The 21,287-nt window shown below is 47.1% G+C and overlaps 1 long non-coding RNA gene across 1 annotated transcript; it reads left to right on the top strand.

Moving 5' to 3' along the window:
* The first annotated feature begins 4,239 nt into the window (after window positions 1-4,239).
* LOC118005314 lies at window positions 4,240-21,287 on the top strand. The gene is made up of 3 exons (XR_004677802.1): window positions 4,240-4,387; window positions 19,297-19,589; window positions 20,738-21,287. It is a non-coding gene; the product is annotated as an uncharacterized LOC118005314 (long non-coding RNA).

The raw sequence follows: 21,287 nt of genomic DNA, 5'->3' as shown, positions 1-21,287 counted from the left end.
CACAATGGTTTGGCTGATTCATTCCTGCTCTTTCGGCCTCAGGACGCAGTGGGGGTTCTGTGTCCTTAGAGACACTCAGAGTTTCCAGGGAGATGAGGCTCATGGCAGCCCCCAATCGCCAAGAGGAGATGGAGCCTGCGGGTAGAGTCTGGAGTTTGGAGTTCAGATATTTACTATGCCACCAACAGGTCATGGGGCCTCGCCTTCTCCAAACCTGTTTGCTTCTTGGGGAATAGGGTGTCACTGCCCTTTATAGACAGATGGGAGAATTAAGGGAGTGATTGGGGTTTGCAGCTAAGAGTCCGTACAGGATGCTGTTAAGAGAACAACTTGGCAATCACACATCTGATAAAGGGATTGTATCCAGAATATATAAAGAAGTCCCAAAGCTCAATAATAAACAGCCCAATTAAAAATGAGCAAAGGGTATGATATGACCTCACTGATATGAGGAATTCTTAATCGCAGGAAACAAACTGAGGGTTGCTGGAATGGGGGGTGGGGTGGGAGGGATGGGGTGACTGGGTGATAGACACTGGGGAGGGTATGTGCTCTGGTAAGCGCTGTGAATTGTGCAAAACTGTTGAATCTCAGATCTGTACCTCTGAAACAAATAATGCAATATATGTTAAGAAAAAAAAAGAAGAAGAAGAAGGTAGCAGGAGGGGAAGAATGAAGCAGGGGAAATCGGAGGGGTAGACAAACCATGAGAGACGATGGACTCTGAAAAACAAACAGGGTTCTAGAGGGGAGGGGGGTGGGAGGATGGGTTAGCCTGGTGATGGGTATTGAGGAGGGCACATTCTGCATGGAGCACTGGGTGTTATGCACAAACAATGAATCATGGAACACTACATCTAAAACTAAGGATGTAATGTATGGGGATTAACATAAGAATAAAAAAATTTTTTAAAAATGAGCAAAGGATTTGAATGGACACCTGGCCATAAAGAATATACAGATGGCATTTTAAAAAGCACATGAAAAGATGCTCAACATCCTTAGCCATCAGGGAAATGGGTGGGAAGGTACCCACTACATTCTAGGATGGTTGCTGGTGAGTGCTGGTGAGGATGTGGAGCAAGGGGAACTCTCTTCATTCCATGGGCAATATAAAATGATGCAGCCGCTTTGGAACAGTGGCAATTTCTTAAAAAATTAAATGTTTGGGGTTCCTGGGTGGCTCAGTCGGTTAAGCGTCTGCCTTCGGCTTGGATCACGACCCCAGAGTTCTGGGACTGGGCCCCACGTAGGGCTGTCTGCTCAGCCGGAGCCTGCTTCTCCCTCTCCCTGCCACTTCCCCTGCTTGTACTCTCTCTCTGTCAAATAAATAAAAAAATGTTAAAAAAATTAAATGTTCATTTATCCTATGACCTAGCTATTCGGGTACTTGCCCAAGAGCACTGAAAATATGTGTCCATTCAAAGACACGTACATTGATGTGCATAGGTGCTTTGTAATAGCCCCAAGGTGGAAAGAACAAATGTCCATCAAAAGGTGAGGGGATAGATAACTGCTCCATCCAGTGGAATTGTGCTCAGCGATTCCATTAGCAAGAGGAACCAGCATGGGACAACATGAGCGAGCTTCAAATACATTACAATGGGTGGGGGAAACAATATAAAGAAGAATACTTACTCTACGAGCCCATGTATGTAACATACTGGAAAAAGCAAATTAATTTATAGTAACAGGCTGATCAACAGATGCTTTGGGGAGAGGGGGAGGGTGGGAGGGATGGCGAAGAAGCGCACAGAAACTGGGTGATGGAAATCTTAACTATCCTGACTATAGTGGTGGTTTCACGGGTCTATATGCACATCACAACTTACCAAATTATATACTTTAAATGTGCTCAGTTTAGGAGCACCTGGCTGGCTCAGTCGGTGGGGCACACAACTAGTAATCTCAGGGTTGTGAGTTCAAGCTCCACACTGGGCATGGAGCCTACTTTAAAAAAAAAAAAGTGCAGTTTATTGTATGTCAATTATATCTCAATAAAGATGTAAAAAAATGTTCACTTAAGAAAAAAACTCCATAAAAATTGGGCAAAAGATTTGAACAGACAGGGGTGCCTGGGTGGCTCAGTGAGTTAAGTGTCTTCCTTCCATTCAGTTTATGACCCTGGGGTCCTGGGATTGAGTCCAGAGTGGGAGCTCTCTGCTCAGTGGGGAGCCTGCTTTTTCCTCTCCCTCTGCCCCTCCCCCTGCTCATGCTCTCTCTCTCTCTCTGTGTTAAATAAATAAAAATCTTTTTAAAAAAATATTTGAACAGAGCACGAAATAAATAAACATGAAAACTGTAACAAAATGCTGCTGCATATCTGTTAGGGGCTGAATTGTGCCCTCCCCCCAAATCTATAGGTTGAAGTCCCAATCCCCAATACCTGAGAACGTAATCATATTTGGAGACAGGGTCTTTAAAGAGGTGACTAAGTGAAAATGAGCTCTTTGGGTGGGCCCTACTGCAGTCTGACTGGGGTCCCTGTAAGAAGAGATTAGAGGGGCACCTAGGTGATTCAGTCGGTTAAGCATCTGCCTTCGGTTCAGGTCATGATCGCAGGTCCTGGAATTGAGCCCTGGTACAGGGCTCCCTGCTCAGTGGGGAGCCTGCTTCTCCCTCTGCCTGCCTGTGCGCGCTCTCTCTCTCAAATAGATAAAATCTTTTTTTTTTTTAAGATTTTATTTATTTATTTGACAGAGAGAGCATAAGTAGGTAGAGTGGTAGGCAGAGGGAGAGGGAGAAGCAGGCTCTCCACCGAGCAGGGAGCCGAATGTGGGGCTCGATCCCAGGACCCCAGGATCATGACACAAGCTGAAGGCAGCCGCTTAACGGACTGAGCCACCTAGGCGCCCCTATAAAATCTTTTTTTTTCTTTTTTTTTTTTTTTTAAAAAGGAGAGAGAGATTGGGACACAGGCATGAGCAGAGCAAAGACCCTATGAGGACCCAGGGAGAAGATGACCATCTACAAGCAAAGGAGAGGCCTCAGAAGAAAACTCTTGTGCGGCCAAGCCCTTTGTCTTGGACTCCTAGGTGCCCGAACTGTAAGAAAATAAATTTCTGGGGGCGCCTGGGTGGCTCAGCCAGTTAAGTGTCTGCCTTCATTTCAGGTCATGATCCCAGGGTCCTGGGATAGAGCCCTGAATAGGGCTCCCTGTTAAGCGGGAAGCCTGCTTCTCCCTCTCCCACTCCCCCTGCTTGTGTTCCCTCTCTCGCTGTCTCTCTCTCTGTCAGATAAATAAATAAAATCTTAAAAAAAAAAGAAAAGAAATTTCTGCAAAAAAAAAGCCGCTCCGTCTGTCCTTACGGCTGCCCTAGCAAGTTAGTAAGTTCCTGCCTCCAACGTTTAAAATAAGAATAGCTCAGTCGGTTAAGCGGCTGCTTTCGGCTCAGGTCATGATCCCGGGCTCCTGGGATCGATCCCCCCACCGGGCTCTCTGCTCGGCGGGGAGCCTGCTTCTCCCTCTGACTGCTGCTTCCCCGGCTTGTGCTCTCTCACTCTCTGTGAAATAAATAAATAAAACCTTTAAGAAAAAAATAAGAATAGCTCAGGATGCCAGGGGCTGGTAAGGACTCCGCTCACCCAGTGCTGGTAAGAAAACAGGCGGCGGGTGTCCCGCGAAATGAGACCCCGTTTTCCGTATAACGCAGCAATCCCATTCCTTTTTTTTTTTTTTAATTTTATTTATTTATTCATGAGAGAGAGAGAGAGAGGCAGAGGGAGGAGCAGGCTCCCAAGGAGCAGGGAGCCCGATGCGGGACTCGATCCCAGGACCCTGGGATCATGACCTGAGCCGAAGGCAGACGCTTAACCATCGGAGCCACCCAGGCGCCCAGCAATCCCATTCCTAAGTGAAACACAGACTCGTGTTCACACAAGAAATGTTCAAAGCCGCTGTTTTGGGGAATCACCAAAAAAAAACCGGAGGCATCCCCAGCGTGCGGCAGCCGGTGGGCGCACGAAGCCCGCGGCGGCGGACTCGTACCCAGCGGCGAAAAGGCGCGAGCGGCTGATTCGCACGGCACGGCGCATGCGTCCCGGGGGCCTTTGCCCCGCGAAGGCGCCCGACTCCGACTACGCGCCCAGCGCGCTCCTTAGAGGCTATTTTAGGAAAGGCAAAATCATCGGGACAGAAAACACATGCGCGGTTGCCAGGGCCGGGGAGTGGGAGGAGAGACTGCTTCCAAAGCGGCCAGGAGAAGGGGGTGGGGGGATAGAACGGTTCTGTCTCTTGATTGTGGTGGGGAATCCACAACTGTGTGTCTTTGTCAAAACTTCCAGAAATGGATGCTGAGAATGCCAGCTTCATCTAACAGGAGAGGAAAAGCGGAACAGGCTGCGCAGCTTCTCGGACCTGATCCCGTCCTGGCTTTTCGCCTGCGAGGTGCGTGGCGTTGGGGCAGGAGCTCCCCTTCTCTGAGCCTCAGTTTCCTCTCAGGAGGACTAGCGGGAGTGTCTGGAGCCGGATTCCAAAGGCCAGCTCTGTAATTCCCCAGAGCACTTCTGCTGGGGCTCCTCTAGCACCTGGTGGGTGTGGGTGATGAGCCGGCTGTGCGCCCGGGAGCACCGATGGATGTTCTGGGATCTCATTTTATGAGAGAACAGATTGTACCAAAATAGCCTCCCAGCCTATTTTGGGAAGGGGGTGGGTAGGCCACCGTCTGGCTGGGGGATGATTGGCGGGGCAGGCTGACCCTGTCGCCCCTGTAGGTGTAAGAACTCTGAAGACCAGGCTCTCAAGTCCAGCCTAATTATAGCTGCAGGAGTCACGCTCAGTAGCTTCCTCCGTCTTGGGTTGAAAGAAATGTTCTTTTATCCTCTTCCTCCTCCTCCTCATCATTATTACTATAATTATGGTAAAATACACAACATAAAATTTTCCGTCTTAACCATTTTTTATGCATGTTTCAGTGGCATTAAGTAAAGTTGCACTGTTGTACAACCATGTAGGACCACCACCATCCATCTCCAGAACTTTCTCGTCTTCCCACACTGAAACTCTGTCCCCATTGAACACTAACTCCCCACTACCTCCCCCTAGCCCCCTGCCATTCTATTTTCTGTCTCTATGGATTTGACTATTCTCGGTGCCTCATGTAAGTGGGGTCATATAGTATTTGTCCTTTTGTGACTGGCTTATTTCCACTCAGCATAATGCCTTCCAGGTTCATCCATGTTGTAGCCTGAGTCAGGATTTCCTTCCTTCATAAGGGTAAATATTATTCCATTGTATAGCTATGCCACGTTTGCTTATCTATTCATCAATAGACACTTGGGTTGTTTCTACCTTTTGACTATTATGAAAAATGCTGCTGTGACCATGGGTGTGCAACTATTTCTTGAAGACCCTGCTTTCGACTGAGAGGAAGGTTGTCAAAGCAGGAAAGATGGGGAGGAAGCAGAGCCTCTAGGCCCCAGAGTTCAGAGCTTTGAAATACATGTACGAATATGATACACACATATCTGTATTCAGTTACATATATCATCAGTCATGAGTTTGCATAGAAACTTCCAATTCCAGGGACACCTGGGTGGCTCAGTCGGTTAAGCATCTGCCTTCGGCTCAGGTCATGATCCCGGAGTCCTGAGATCAAGCCCCACAATGGGCTCCTTGCTCAGCAGGGAGACTACTTCTCCCTCTCCCTCTGCCCTTCCCCCTGCTTATGCTCTCTCTCTGACAAGAAAGGAAGGAAGGAAGGAAGGAAGGAAGGAAGGAAGGAAGGAAGGAAGGAAGGAAGGAAGGAAGGAAGGAGGAAACTAATTTCCAATTCCAGCTCAACGATGCAGGGCATATTGTAGTCTTCTATAGGGAGAAATCTGCAGAGTCTTCTTTTAACCATTAAGTGATGCCTCTCCGCACTCCCCACCGAAGAAAGGGAAGGAGGAATCAAAATAATATTTATCAAGCAAACAACTGTACCTTGGCTGTTCGCGCCTCTTACAGATGTTAGCCACAGGAGGTCACAGAGGTGGAGGTATGAGAAGGGCCTTGCAAGGGCTCAGGTAAACCCATTAAAAGTGTGACCTGGAGCAGGTGACTCTTGAAATTCAAGCATCGTCTCTACAGTGGGCCATTGTAAGGATCAACTAAGAGTGGGGAGGAGGTCTCGTCCTGGGAAGGATCTATTTCCCGGGTTTACGTGGTTGTTGGCAGAATTTCGTTTCTTATGGCTTGATGGACTGAGAGCCTCAGTTTTCCACCAGCTGTTGGCAGGAAGCTGTCCTTAATTCCCCGCCAAGCAGGCCTCTCCAACCTGGCAACTTCCTTTATCAAAGCCAGCAAGAAGTTTCTTTCCGGTTCGCAAAAGAGAAGTCATAGAGGTTTTTTTGTTTTTGTTTTGTTTTTAATTAGGGTGAAATTTACATAACATAAAACTAACCATTTTGAAGTGAACAATCAGTGGCATTTAGTGTGTCCACAGTGTTGTATAACTATCACTTCTACTTGGTTCCAAGACATTTCCATCACCCCAAAAGTAACCCCGTGCCCATAGTAGTCACCCCCCATTCCCCACCACGAGCCCGTGGCAACCACGAATCTGCTTTCTGTGTCTCTGGATTTTACATGTTGTGGACATTGCACATACATGGAATCGCACCCTATATGACACTGTATGTGTCTGACTTCTTTCACTCGGCATAGTGTTTTTGAGCTTCCTCCACATTTCATGTGTTGGGTGAATAATATTCCATTATATGCATATACAACATGTTGTTTATCCTTTTGTTCATTGTTGGAGATTTGGGTTATTTCCACTTTGGGGTCATTGCAGATAGTGCTGCTATAAAGATTTGTTTGAACGCCTCTTTTCAGTTCTTTGGGTTATACAGCTTGGAGTAAAACTTTTGGGTCATAGATTTCTACAACCTATTCTTGGAAGTAACATTCTATCACTGTCCCCTCATGACCACCACCCCCGCCGCCATTTATCCAGTTTTGACAAATGTAGACACCCATCTACAAATGTCATCACCCATCATCAAGACATTTCTATCATCAAAAAGTTTCCTTGTGTGTTCTTTTGGATATATACTGAGATTATATACCAAGGAGTGGGAATTTCTGGATCATATGGGGTGATTATATATTTAATAGTCTGAGGAGCCCCATTTTATCCCTTTTTTCATATTCTGTTCATTAAAAGCTAATCCCAAGTCCTCTACACTCAAGGGTAGAGCTTATACAAAAGCATGAGTACCAGGAGCAGGGGATCCACAGGGACCACCCTAGAAGCCGCTCACTCTGCCGTAAGCAAATCTGGGCCACGACCGCACCTAGGAATTCCTATTAGTGCTCACAACATGCCAAGCACAAAAGAGATATTTTACAAGCCGTCTGTCTTTGAGGGGGGTTGTTTCTCCCATTTTATAGGAAAACGTTTAGGCTCCGTGGCAAAGGGACCTGCCAGCAGTCACACAGAGCTCATGGTTGGGCAGAATTAGGACCCAGGTCTATCTCACTCCAAATCCTACGTTTTTCCCTTTACACTTCACCTCTCTAAGATACATGCGTGGGAGGAGTGTAGCAGAATCTCCGACTCTCAGAAGGTAAGGCAGTCATCCAGTTACCACAGACACAGGTGTTCATAAGCGCCTTTACATCACCCTTTCTGGTTAGTACCTGCCCAGAGGCATCTGGAGAAAAGTCCCAGCTCAATTAGTGGAGGAAACGAGAGTTGAACTGAGCCCATAGCAGCCAGCCAAGAGGTTAAGCGAAGGCATAAAGATAGGATGTTGGCAGGCCTGAGAGTGAGTTCTGGGTTTGCTCTTAACTTCCCACGTGACCCTGGGCAAAACCCTCATAGTTAAATGAAAATGTTGGATTAGGTCAAAGGTAGATAAACTATGGCCTACAGGCCAAACCTGGCCCACTGCTGGTGCTTATAAATACAGTTTTATTGGCACACACTCATCTGTAAACATACTGTTGATGGCCTCTCGTGAGTTACAACAGAGTTGAGTCCTTAGGGCAGAGACCACCCGGCCCGCACAGTTGAAAATATTGACTATCCAATTCGTCGCAGGAAAAGTTCGCCAACCCCTGGACTAGATGTTTTTTTGGTTTTTGTTTTGTTTTGTTTTTGTTTTTGAGAGATAGAGAGTGAGAACGAGAGAGATCACCGAGGGAGAGGAGGAGGGAGAAGGAGACTCGCCAATGAGCAGGGAGCCCGATGTGGGGCTCGATCCCAGGCCCCCGGATCACGACCTGAGCCAACCAACTGAACCACTGAGGCCCCCCCTGGACTAGATGATTTTTGAGACGCTTTCTAACTCTAAAAATCTGATAAATCATAGAAGAAATGAACAGTACAATTAACTAGGTACAGCCAAGAGAGCTGTATTAAACTCTGTGCCACACCACCAATAGACATCTGACCATCCCTCAAGAGTCCACGTTTTCTCAGTAAAAGCAGACCATAATCAGGTGTCTTAGTTCAGGCTGCTACAGCAAATTACCATAGACCGGGGGCTTCAACAACAGACATCACTCAGTTCTGGAGGCTGGGAAGTTCAAGATCAAGGGGCCAACAGATCCCATGTCTGGTGAGGGCTCTCTTCCTCATTTGTGGACACCTACCTTCTTGTATCCTCACATGGTGGGGAGCAGAGAGAGAGAGATCCTGTGTCTTCTCTTTGTGTAAGGGCATTAATCCATCATGAGGGCTCTTCTTTCCCGATCTAATCTAACCTTAATCACCTCCCAAAGGCCCCACCTCCAAATACCATCACATTGGGAATTAGGATTTCAACATATGTAGTTTAGGGGTAGGGGGGTGTACAAATATTGAGTCTATAACATCGGAGCAGGCATGTTCATTCAACAAACACTTGCTGATGCTCAGTGTGCCTGTCCCTGGGCTGTGCCCCAGGGTCACAGAGATGCAAAGGCCCAAGCCTTGCTCACAAGAAGTTCCCTGAGAGACAGAAGGAAGTGCCATGGGGGATTCAGAGGGGTTGTGAAGGGTCAAGGAGGGCTTCCTGGAGGAGAGAAATTTGGGTCCTTAAAATACACAGGGAGGATTAAAAGATGTTGGCAAAAGTGTTCCAGACAAAGACCACAGCATGGACATAGGCTGGGATGTTTGGAAAACCCTTCTCCAAGGAATCTCTGGGTGGACCGGTTGGGAGGACATACATCTGCAGGCCCCCTGCTCCACCAAGTATTGTAGATTCCCTCCTGGCTGCCCAGTCCCTCACTGTGATTGTGGTCTAGAGCCTCACCTTTATCATCCCTTCTGTGGGCTGCACAAGAGCCCCCGAGGGTGTGCCTGTGCTGCCGAAAATGGTAGGAAATGGTTATTAAAGACTCTTTGTGGGAAAAAGGCAGGCAGACTCAGACTGGGAGAGGCAGGGCATCCTATAAGGGCCTAGACAAGGAACAGAAAGGTTTAAGTTCTATATCAGTTAGCTGTTGCTGCATAACAAAACACCCCAAATTGTAGCCGCTTAAAACCACAAACGTTTCGTATCTCACATGGACTCCGAACATCAGGAATCCCAGAGTGGCTCAGCTGGGCAGTTCCAGCTCAGTCTCTCACAGAGAAGTAGTCGCTGCAAAGCCTAACCACAGAGGGAGGATGGACCTCCAAAACCCCTCCCGGAGCTCTTCCAGGCCTCAGCTCTTCATTGGCTGATGGACACAGACTCCAGTCCTCACCCCATCGCCTCTCACAAAGTGGCAGCTACTTCTCCCAGGGTGAGCCATCCAAGCGAGAACACAGGCATTCAAGACAGTGCCCAAGGTGGAGACCACAGTCTTTTATAACCTGATCTTCAAAGTGACATCCTGCTTCTCTTGCCATATTCTTCTGGTCATACCAACTAACCCTAGAGCAGTGTGAGAGAAGGCTAACATAAAAGTGCCCCTCAGGGAGGGACGCCTGGGTGGCTCAGTCGGTTAAGCGTCTGCCTTTGGCTCCGGTCATAATCTCAGGGTCTTGGGATCGAGCCCCATGTGGGGCTGCCGGCTTCTCCCTCTCCCTTCACACCACACCCCCACCGCTTGTTCTCTCTCTCTCTCTCAGATAAATAAGTAAAATCTTAAAAAAAAAAAATTGTGCCTCAGGGAGGTGGAGGTGATCAGGGGCTCTCTTAGAGGCTGCCCGCCACACCCATGATTACTGTGTGGTGGTGGGTATCACCTAACCACCTCAGCTTGTTTCTCCATCTGTGCATCCATCTAAGCCACAATCCATTGCTTCTTATTATAACTGAGCCCTGCCTGACAAGTAGTAGAGGGGGGGGTGGTCCTTTTCTATACCCATCAGTGTGACCACCTCCAACTTTGCCTCAAACCCTTCCAGAATGTTCCAGAAAATTCTAATGAAATAACATTGGAAACAAATGCAAATGTCCATCGACAGCAGGAGGATGGACAAATTGCTTTTCATATGACAGAATACCATACAGCAGTAAAAATGAGCAAACCAGGGCATGGATGAATCTCAAAAACACGTTGAGTGTAAAAAGCAAGTTGCATCAGAATACCTACGGCATTGTTCCCCTTTATACAAAAGCCAAAAACACACAAACCTAATGATATATTATTTCAGGATATGTATTTATATGGTAAAACCATCACATAAGCTAAGAGATTGTGAACACAAGATACAAGATCAAGGCTGCCCTTTGTCAGGAGAGAGAGACAGATGACCGACTGAGAGGGGTGCAGGGAGCTTTCAAATATTGGAAATATTCTATTTCTTAAGCTAGATCAACCCTCAAACTAAGAATAGATTCACATTTTTTTTAAATAGCTGGGGGGGGGAAAGGAAGACTGTTTCATGATATGTGAAAATTACATGAGATTCAAATTTCAATGTCCAGAAATAAAGTCTTACTGGCACACATTCGTGCCCATTTGTTTAGGTATCGTCTATGACTGCTTTCGAGCTACAGTGGTGGAGCTGAATAGCGGAGCCAGAGCCTGTCTGAACTGCAAAGCTGAAAATATTTGCTATCTGGCCCTTTATAGAAAAAGTTTGCTAGGTGGTGGGTACATGGGTATCCATCATTATTTCTTGTAGTTTTTTTTTTAATTATTTAAATTCAACTTAGTTAACATATGTGGTATTATTAGTTTCATATTTCTTATAGTTTATATCTAAATTCATTATATCTAATATTGAACTTCACCAAACTATTTGCAATTCCTAGAATACAGCATGTTCTCTCACCCCCGGGCATTTGCACATGTCATCCTCTTTAGGGAAGGATCCTTCTTCACTTCTTCCAGCTTCTGGTGGTTCCATCATTCCAATCTCTGCCTTCCCTGTCCCATAGCCTTCTGCTCCTCTCTGCTGGTGCCTTCTTCTCTTCCCTCTCTTATACAGACACTCATCATTGGGCTTACGGCCCATCTGGTAATCCAGGCAGATCTCATCTTGAGAGCCTTAACTTAATCATGTCAGCAAAGACTTTTCCAGATAAGATCACACTTGCAGTTTCCAGGGGTTAGGACTTGAGTATATCTTTCTGGCAGCCACCAGGCAACCCCCAACACTTGGTTACATTAAAAGCTATCCATCGGTCTTGCACTCTGAATGGATCTCCTACGTTGATTGTAACATCATGCATTGATCATTTGGAAAATATTGGTTCTGGTGATGCAGAGGTTGTCACATTGCATTATTCAATATCAGAATGTCCCAGTCATTAAAATCACTGCTGATATTATCGGAAAAGCCTTTCTTTGAGTATCAGAAAGCAGTCAAGCTCATAGCAGCAGGTGTAGGTTTTCCAAAATTCTTATTTTCCCTTGAAAGCTTGAATTGGCAACAGAACTGAGTTGTTTTCCTTGGAGTAACAGGCTCATTTTGTTCATTTTTGAGAAAATGTCTGCCAAACAGCCAAGTCTGAATCATGGTGGGTCAGACATTTCAAATGAAAATGATGTTCCCTGAAAAAAGATCCCAACCTTCATTCAAGTGCTTCTCCAGGAGATGGCCACTGAAGTTAAGTCTCAATAGAAGGGCTTTATATGTACTTCCCATCTTGTCACACAAAATATCTGAAAGATGTGCACTCACCCATTATGGGGTAAATTGTGTCCCCTAAAAGGGCTGTTAAGTCCCAATCTCCAGCACTTGTGAATGTGACTTTATTTAGAGATAGGGTCTTGACAGGTGTCATTGAGTTAAGATAAGGCCACCAGGTTGGGCCCTAACCCAATATGACTGGTTGGTGTCTTTACAGGAAGAGAAAAAGTTGAACTCAGATATAAGGAGGAGACCATGTGATAACAGAGCCAAGGAACGTCAAGGATTGACAGCCAGCACCAGAACGTGGAAGAGGCCAGAAAGGATCCTCCTCTAGAGCCTTCAGAGGGAGTGTGGCCCTGCTGACAACTTGATTTTAACATCTGGCCTCCAGAACTGAGAGAGAAGCCATCTCTGTTGTTTTAAGCCACCTCTTTCATGGAACTGAGTTATGACAGCCCCAGGAATCCAACCCCCAGGCCCTGTCTGGGCTCCAACATGATGTGACCTGGTATGCAGCAAGCTCCATGTCTCGGGCTGCTCAGGCTGCTATAACAAAATACCAAAGGTTGGGTGGCTTAAACAACAGACATTTATTTCTCACAGCATGGAGGCTGGAAGTCCAGGATCAAGGTGCTGGCAGATTTGGTGTCTTGTCAGGGCCCAATTCTTGGCTTGTAGACAGTCGCCTTCTTGCTGTTTCCTCACATGGCTTCTCCTCTCTGTCCTCCTTTTCTTATAAGGACTCTAATCTTAACAGGATGGGCCCACCCTCTTGATCCAATAATTTAAACCTAATTACCTCCCAAAGGCCCTATTTCCAAATGCCATCACTGTGATGGTTAATTGTAGGTGTCAACTTGACTGGGCTAAGGGATGCCCAGATAGCTTCTTAAATATGATTTCTGGGTGTGTCTGGGATGGTGTCTAATGCTAAGAGATTAGCATCTGAATTGAACTGAGTGAAGTGGATGGCCCTCCCCAACCTCAGTGGGCATCATCCAATTCATCAAGAACAATAAAGAGAGGGGCGCCTGGGTGGCTCAGTCATAAAGCGTCTGCCTTCAGCTCAGGTCATGATCCCGGGGTCCTGGGATCGAGCCCTGCATCGGGCTCCCTGCTCTGCGGGAAGCCTGCTTCTCCCCCTTTTTGTGTTCCCTCTCTCACTGTCTCTCTCTCTCTCTCTCTGTCAAATAAATAAATAAAATCTTTAAAAAAAAAAAAAAAGAACAAAAAAGAGGAAGGACAAATTCCCTCTCTCTGCTGGAGCTGAGACATACATCTCCTGCCCTTGGGCATCAACCCTCCTGGTTCTCAAGCTTTCGGACTCAGATCGTGGCTTATACCTCAGCCCTCTGATTCTCATGCCTCAGGACTCAGAATAGATTGGATAAAGAAATTACAGTCCATCCACTCAATAGAATTCTATGCAGCCATTAAAATGAATGAACTAGATCTCCAGGAGACTGCCACAAAAAGGTGTCTGTGTTGTATTATTATGTGACAAAAGCAAGGTGTCAAACAGAGCGTGTGGTATGATTCCAGTTTGGTCAAAACAAACAAAACCTTTTCCCCACATGTGTTTATGCGTGCATAATACAAGGACTGTTCATAGTGGTTATCTCTTGGAAGGATCTCTGGGTTTCCATGGAGATGGCATATCTCCCTCACTGGGAATCCTAGATCCAGGTGGGATACTAATAGGGTTGCCATAAATAAATCCCAATGTGGATCCATTGGGGCCCATATCCAACTTCACACTTTAACAACCATGTGTGAGTAAAACACCCACTGTTGTGGGTTGAATTGGGCGGCCCCCCCCCCCAAAGTTTACGAGAGAAGTCCTAACCCCCGGTACTGCAGAACATGACCTCATTTGGAGAGAGGGCCTTTAAAGAGTTGATCAAGTTCAACTGCTGTCATTAGAGTCGGCTCTAACTCAATATGATGGTTGTCCCTGTAAGAAGAGAGAATTAGGGCATCCAGACATGCACAGAGGGCTGACAACATGGAGACACAGGAAAAGACAGCCAGCTGCCAGCCCAGGAGAGAGGCCTGGAATAGATCCTCCCTCACGGCCCTCAGAGAGAACCAACCCTCCTGCCACCTTGCTATCAGACTTCTGGTCTCCAGATCTGGGAGATGATCCATTCCCGTTGTTTATGGCAGCTTCGGGAAAACAGATATACCCAGGAGACAAAATGCCAAGAGGAACCTCTCCCTGAATGATGGGCCTGGAACAAATCACAACGTGGGTGAGTGAGGAGGCTGGTTCTGTCTGGACACATAGACGGGCACGTGCTATTGGGTTGTCACATAAATGTCCTCACCGAACATCCTAGACTGTTTCCTGAAGGGATGCACTGCTCTCCGCGCCCTATAAAAGCAAAGATTTTTGTTTGTGCAGCTTTCGGATTTTTTTTTTAAGAGTTTATTTATTTATTTGACAGAGAGAGAGAGAGAGCACCAGCAGGGGGAGTGGCAGGCAGAGGGAGAGGGAGAAGCAGGCTCCCCGCGGAGCAAGGAGCCGGATGCGCGGCTCGATCCCAGGACGCTGGGACCATGACCTGAGCTGAAGGCAGCTGTTCAACCAACTGAGCCACCAGGTGCCCCTCAGATTTTTTTAAATTATAAAAATAATACAGTCTGGTTCTTAAAAATGCAAACTACAGAGAAATGCCTAAAGAGAAAAAGAGAGATCGAGAGAGAGAGAGACTTACTTCTCCCCTACAACCCACCGTCCCAGAGGCAGCCACTATGAACGGTCCTTTTATTCGGCACATATAAACGCTCAGGAGGTGACAGCTGTGCTTGGCAATATGTCTCTTCTGCTTGCAGGTGAGTGTCTCTTTACTAACAATAGAAGATCTTTGGTTCTTCTTAAATGGCTGAATCTCAGAGTATTTGTCTGACTTTGAGCTTCTCAACCAAGATCTCATTGGCCCGGTTCCGATCAAGGACAGGAGGAATTCGACGTTCCCCAGACTTCCTGGGACTTAAGCAAAACTGTGCGTCCATGGCAGTTTCTAGGAGAGGGTCCAGAGCTTTTATCGAGGATGTTGCAGTGTGTGGTCTGTAACCCCCCAAAACTTACCGAACCAGTGGGCAAAAATGAGGCCAACTGCCAATTTCCACTGGGACCATTCTGGACCCTCCTATAATTCGAAATACAGATGATACGGGACCTGGTTTCAAATACCACTCCAGTTACTACGCTCTTACTACACACAGTTACTAGCTGTGTGGCCAGGGGCCTCAGCTTCCCCATCAGTGACCCAGGAATGATAACAGCGGACACACCTAGGAGTTGTGAGCTGGGCCAAGACCTAGGAGAGGCACTCACCTGGGGCAAAATACTTGCAGGGGCATCCAAAACACCAGTGACGACCAGATAAATATTTGTTTCCTATTGGAATCCATTTTTTTAAAAAAAAACACAAAATGAATAAATCCATTTTTAAAATTAAGGTAAAATTCATATAACATAAAATAAATAATTGTAGGGGTGCCTCGCTGGCTCAGAGGGTGGAGCATGCGACTCTTGATCTCGGGATTGTTCAAGCCCCGTGTTGGATGTAGAGATTACTTAACAATAAAATCTTTAAAAATAAATTAAAAATAAAAAAATAAAATCTTAAAATAAATAAATTTAAAGTGCATAACTGGGTGGCATTTCGTACATTCACATCCATCACCTCTGTCTAGTTCCAGAACATTTCCATGGCCCCAGAGGATACCCCATTCCCCATAAGCTGTCATTCCCCCAGCCCCTGGCAACCACCAATCTGCTTTCTGTGTCTACGGATTTGCCCATTCTGGACGTTCCATATCAATGGAATCGTACACTCTGTGGCCCTTTGTGACTGGCTTCTCTCACTCAGCGCAGTGTCTTCTAGGTTCTTGCCACATTGTAGCATATGTGAGCGCTCCCTTCCTTTCTATGGCTGGGTAACATTTCATCGTATGGATTGATCCCATTTTGTTTATCCATTTACCAATCGATGGACATTTGGGTTGTTTTCACGTCTGGCTCTTTTGGTTAGTGCTGCTCTGAACATCCTTGTACAGGATTTATTTGTCAGTTCTCTTGGGTAGATACCTAGGAATGGAGTTTCCACATCATACGGTAATTCTCTGTTTCACTTTCCAAGGAACCGCCAAGCTCTTTTCTGTAACGGGTGCACCACTTTACGTTCCCACCAGCGGTTGCACGAGGGTGCCAATTCCTCCACATCCTTGCCAGTACTTATTTTCTACTTTTTTGATTATAGGTGTCCCAGTAGGTGTGAGATACTATCTCACTGTGGTTTTGATTTACAGGTACATAATACTTTAAAGTAATATTTTCTAAAAAATCAAAATCCACACCAAAAAAAATCCATGCCTGAACAAAACATGAAAATCTTTTTTTTTTTTTAAGATTTTATTTATTTATCTGACAGACAGAGACACAGTGAGAGAGGGAACACAGCAGGGGGAGTGGGGGAGGGAGAAGCAGGCTCCCCTCTGAACAGGGAGCCCCATGTGGGACTTGATCCCACGTGACCTGAGCCGAAGGCAGACGCTTAACGACTGAGCCACCCAGGCGCCCCTAAAACATGCAAATCTTAATGAAAACGGGATCCAACCCTGCATGTGTATATGCACCTCACTTGCCTCACTGTATTTAAGATTGTGATAGTTCATTCACTGTGGATTTCTCTGCATTGATTTTAATTTTTCTAAATATTGTCTTAAAATATTACACGCTTATCACCATAAAAATGACAAAATATTATTTATTTTTATTGCTGGGGATTTTTGTGTGTGTGTACCCTCCCCCCAAAATATAGCACCTCGGGCCACCCAGCTCCTCTCCTTGCCTCTCCCACTCTGCCCTGCGCACAAGCGGTTTCTGCCCATTCACGCGGCAGCTCCCGCGCTGACCTCCAGGGGGCGCCGCTTCCCCGCTCATCCTCAGCCCAGGCACCTCCTTCCCGGCAGAGGGTTTGATTGAGGTTATTAACATCTCTCTGCCGGGATCCCTCTTCTTTAAGATGGGAATGATAGGCAGAGAAGATGTGGAAGTCCCTTCGCCTAGGGCTCAGCCCCTACCCAACACATAATGACCATTATAACTATCCCCTAAAAGCAGGGTTGGAATAATATATTATACTTTTACTGCAGAGAATTTGAAACACCAAAGGCAAAATGGTATAATGAACCGCCAGCTCCAGGTCCCACTACTATCACCGCTGGCCAACCCTACCCCATCCACCCTGCCATCTGGGATTATTTTTCCAAACCAAATCCCAGTCATTCTAGAAATCTTACTATTCTATAAATATTTTATTATGCATCTCTAAAAGATAAATACACTCTTAAAAAAAAAAAAAAACCTTTCCACGATACCATCATCATACTTTAAAAACTTTGCCAAGAATTCTCTAATCCCTACAGATTCCTATGTAGCTGACAAATGTTGGGTTTTGAGGCTCAGCGCTGTCATTCCCTTGCCAAGGGAGCTTGGGCAAATTGCTGAATTTCTCTGAAGTTTATTTTCTTTCTTTTTTTATTTTTATTTATTTATTTTTTTAATTTTTATTTATTTATTTGACAGAGAGAGACACAGCGAGAGAGGGAACACAAGCAGGGGGAGTGGGAGAGGGAGAAGCAGGCTTCCCGCGGAGCAGGGAGCCCGATGCGGGGCTCGATCCCAGGATCCTGGGATCGTGACCTGAGCCGAAGGCAGACGCTTAATGACTGAGCCACCCGGGCGCCCCTCTTTTTTTATTTTTAAGTCATCTCTACACCCAACGTGGGGCTTGAGCTCACAACCCCAAGATCAAGCATCGCATGCTCTACTGACTGAGCCAACCAGGTGCCCCCCACCCCGAAGCTTATTTTCATCATTGGTAAGCCAAGGTAGCAAAATGAAGCTCCCAGGTCACAGGGAGAATTAGAGACCGTATGTTATATTAGCACCTGAAGCTAAGAATTCTTCATCATATAATGACATGATGATGGTCCCAGGAATATAGTTACATGATAGAGCCCTGATTCTCAACCAGAGGGTGGAGGTGGGGATTCTGTTCCCCAGGGGACATGTGGCAATGTCAGGAGATATTTTTGGTTGTTGTGATCGGGAGAGGTGGTGCCACTTGCTTCTACTTAGTGGAGACCGGGGATGCTGCTCAGCATTCTACAGTGAACACTGTCATTTGCTACCTCCTCGGGAGCTTCCCTGTATGTAATCTGAAACCAGCCCCCATACTGGGAGGGCAGGGCAAGACCAAAGAAAGTCAGGCCATTTCAGATGGGGCAGGTTTGATAAGCAAGGGAACTTACTTACCAGGCTTGTCTTGATTGGCCACGGACAATTAGATCTCCACATCTACCAGCCAGAATCTTAACATTTCTATAGAGGCCTCAACTGGATTCAGTCTCATACACCATCCAGATGCTCTTAACACCACATCACTATGTCAAGGCTGTGTCCTTTGGGAGCATCTAGCCCGGGGAAGGCCAGTGGAGTGAACACTCCAAGGACAGGGGATGGGGAGGGCGAGCCTCTCACTGCCCAGGTCCAGCTGGTGGGTCAAATCTGCAGTCACGTGTTCTTGATGACCTCCTCCAACATGCACACCCCACCACAAAGAGTGCTCTGGCCCCAAATATTAGCAGGGCTGAGGTTGAGAAACCCTGCTCTGGAAACTTAGACTTCATTTAACACTTGCGGGGACATCGACATTGGACGCTCTGATTCCTGACTCTGGGTGAGCCTGGAAATAATAATAATTAATCATGGCCAACATTTCATGGGCCCTTCGCATGCCCCAGGCATGGCATTGGGCTCACCCTGTAAGGGAATTTTGTTGTCTCACCAACTCTGGAGATCGTGAAGAAAACTTAAGCCCAGAGAGGTCAAGTGGCTGGTGCCAGGGGCCTCATCTATCTGGACTTCATTTTTTTCCATCAGTGGGACAGGATCATAATATCTGCCTCCCGGGCACACTGCCCATGTGGGATGCCAACCATCTGGCACCTCACGGACCCTTAACAAATGGGCTCCACTGTGATGAGTGTATTAGCCCGGCACACAATGGTTAACCATCGAGTCTGGCTAAGTGCCCAGCTAAGCCAGGGCCCAGGAGCCACACAATTTCTTTCATTTTCCCGGTTGCCGGGCGAATTGGCAGGGAGAGACCTGGGAAGTACCTAAGACAAAAGTTTCTAGGATTGCCGGGGGCCTGGTTTCCGGGCACCGCTGCACCCAGAAAACTCTCTTCTCCAGCCTACTTCCCCAGAGAATTTTAAGTTGGCCCTTCTACCACAGAAAGGAGCAAGAGGGAGGCCAGAGCCCCCAAGAAACATCAGAAGGCGGGCCCGGCAAGGGGCCTCTGTCTTTCCTGGGGAAATCCAGTCTTGTTCAGTTGCCTGCGGTGACAAATAGGAGTCAAGGAAGATGGACAGTTGTGGATGAGCCCGTTGATGGGACGATCATTTAGTGAGCACCTACTATGTGCCAAGCATGCCAACCTTGGTGGACAAAGTCCTTGCACTCATGGAACTCATGTTCTTGTGGAGAGACAAGCAGTAAAGAAGCAAGAAGAAACGTATCAGCTGGTGGTGAGTACCACACAGAGAATTAAAACAGGGTGATGGCATTGGGAGTGACTCGGGGGTAGGGGGTGGTCATTGAGCAATGGGACAATCAGGGAGGGCCTCTTAGGAAGCAGCATTTAAGCCGAGGAGTGGATGACATGAAAGGGTTCAGGATGGGGAGAAGAAGGGGGCAGACCAGCACTCACTCCCCAACCCTACCCTACCTTTCCAGGCTAGTGCAAAAGTTCTCAATCTGATTCTCAGTTTTCCTCATCTGTAAAATGGTGACAATCAATTATGGTACAGCATTTTTCAGGTCTGTGCAGGAAAGTTTCATTTAACAAGCCTGGGTTTTCCACACCCTGCACATGAAAGGTTTGGCCCTTGACCAGCTCCCAGGATGTGCCCTCCAAGCTCTTGGAATGTCTTGCCTGATCAGAGTGTTGTTTGTTTACCTGGGGGCCTCGGAATATACCCGAAGAGTCTATACTAACGATGTGATTTCTAGTGGGGACCTTGGGCCCTGTGGTATCCACTCTGGAGGAGCTCTGGGGGGAGCTGGACTCTGAAGTCAGCTGTGTCTGTGTGACCAATGCCCAGGAAAAACCTGGACACCAAGGCCCCGGTGAGCTTCCCTGGCTGGCAATCCTCCGAGCGTGTTGTCACACACCGTTGCTGTGAAAATCCAGTGCTGCCTGCACAACCCCGCTGGGAGGGGGCAACTAGAAGCCCAAGCCCGGCGTCTGCCAGACACAGCCCTGCACGCCTCTTCCCTTGGCTGCCCTTCATCTCTGTCCTTTCACTGTAATGAACCTTCGCCATGAGAACTGCTTCCCCGAATTCTCTGAGTCCTTCTAATGAATGCTCGAATCTGAGGGAGGGTCTTGGGGACCCCTTAAAGGCAGACTCTTTTCCTGGGTGAATGAGGCAGGGAAGGGAAGTTGAGGCAGAGAAGGAAAGGGTATCAAGAAGCTCGAGCTGTTTGGTTGAACTGATACCACCATTTTTCAAGTGCCCGTATGTAAAGTGGGGACTTGGCATTCCCAACTCCCAAATGCCTCGCTCACACGGGGGCCATCGTGGGTATGTTTGGCATTCGTTCTGGTTTTCAGGCTCATCATGCTCCCTTATGTGCTGATCCTGAGGGGAGTGCCTTTCTCTCCTGGTCCTAGCCCATCCTTGAGCGGTTCTCACTGCCATCTCACAGACGATGTGGCTGATGTCCCAGGAGAGAGGCCACTTGCTCAACTCCTCCAGGACAGCGATGGACGAGCCAGCATCCCAACCAGGCCCGTGGACACCCAGGTACGCTTTCCTTCTGTCTGCGGTTCGTTACTGTGGAGAGGTGGTGGGCGGGACTCAGATCACCAGGGCATTTTCAATAAGGTCAGGTAATGAGAAGGTCTTTCCCTGATCATAGAGGCCATGTTTTTGGTTAATTTTTCTCCCCCGGATTTATTGTCGGATAATCGGCGAATGTGTGAGTTTAAGGTAGCCAACATGCTGATTGGATGCACTTCTATCTTGCACCATGATTACCCCAGTGGCCTTAGCTAACACCTCCAACACGCACCTCATTACTATTTCTTTTTCATGGTGAGAACCTTGAAGATCAATGCTGTTAGCAACTGTCAAGCATAGAATATAGTATTAACTGTGACCCCCACGCTGTGCATTAGATCCCTGGGTCGGTCTTATTCATCTTGTAACTGGAAGTTTGTA

The sequence above is a fragment of the Mirounga leonina genome, unplaced genomic scaffold (assembly GCF_011800145.1).
Source record: "Mirounga leonina isolate KUSES-001 unplaced genomic scaffold, KU_Mleo_1.0 Mir_94, whole genome shotgun sequence".
NCBI classification, from domain to species: Eukaryota; Metazoa; Chordata; class Mammalia; order Carnivora; family Phocidae; genus Mirounga; species Mirounga leonina.
This window is presented reverse-complemented; position numbering and strand designations above follow the sequence as displayed.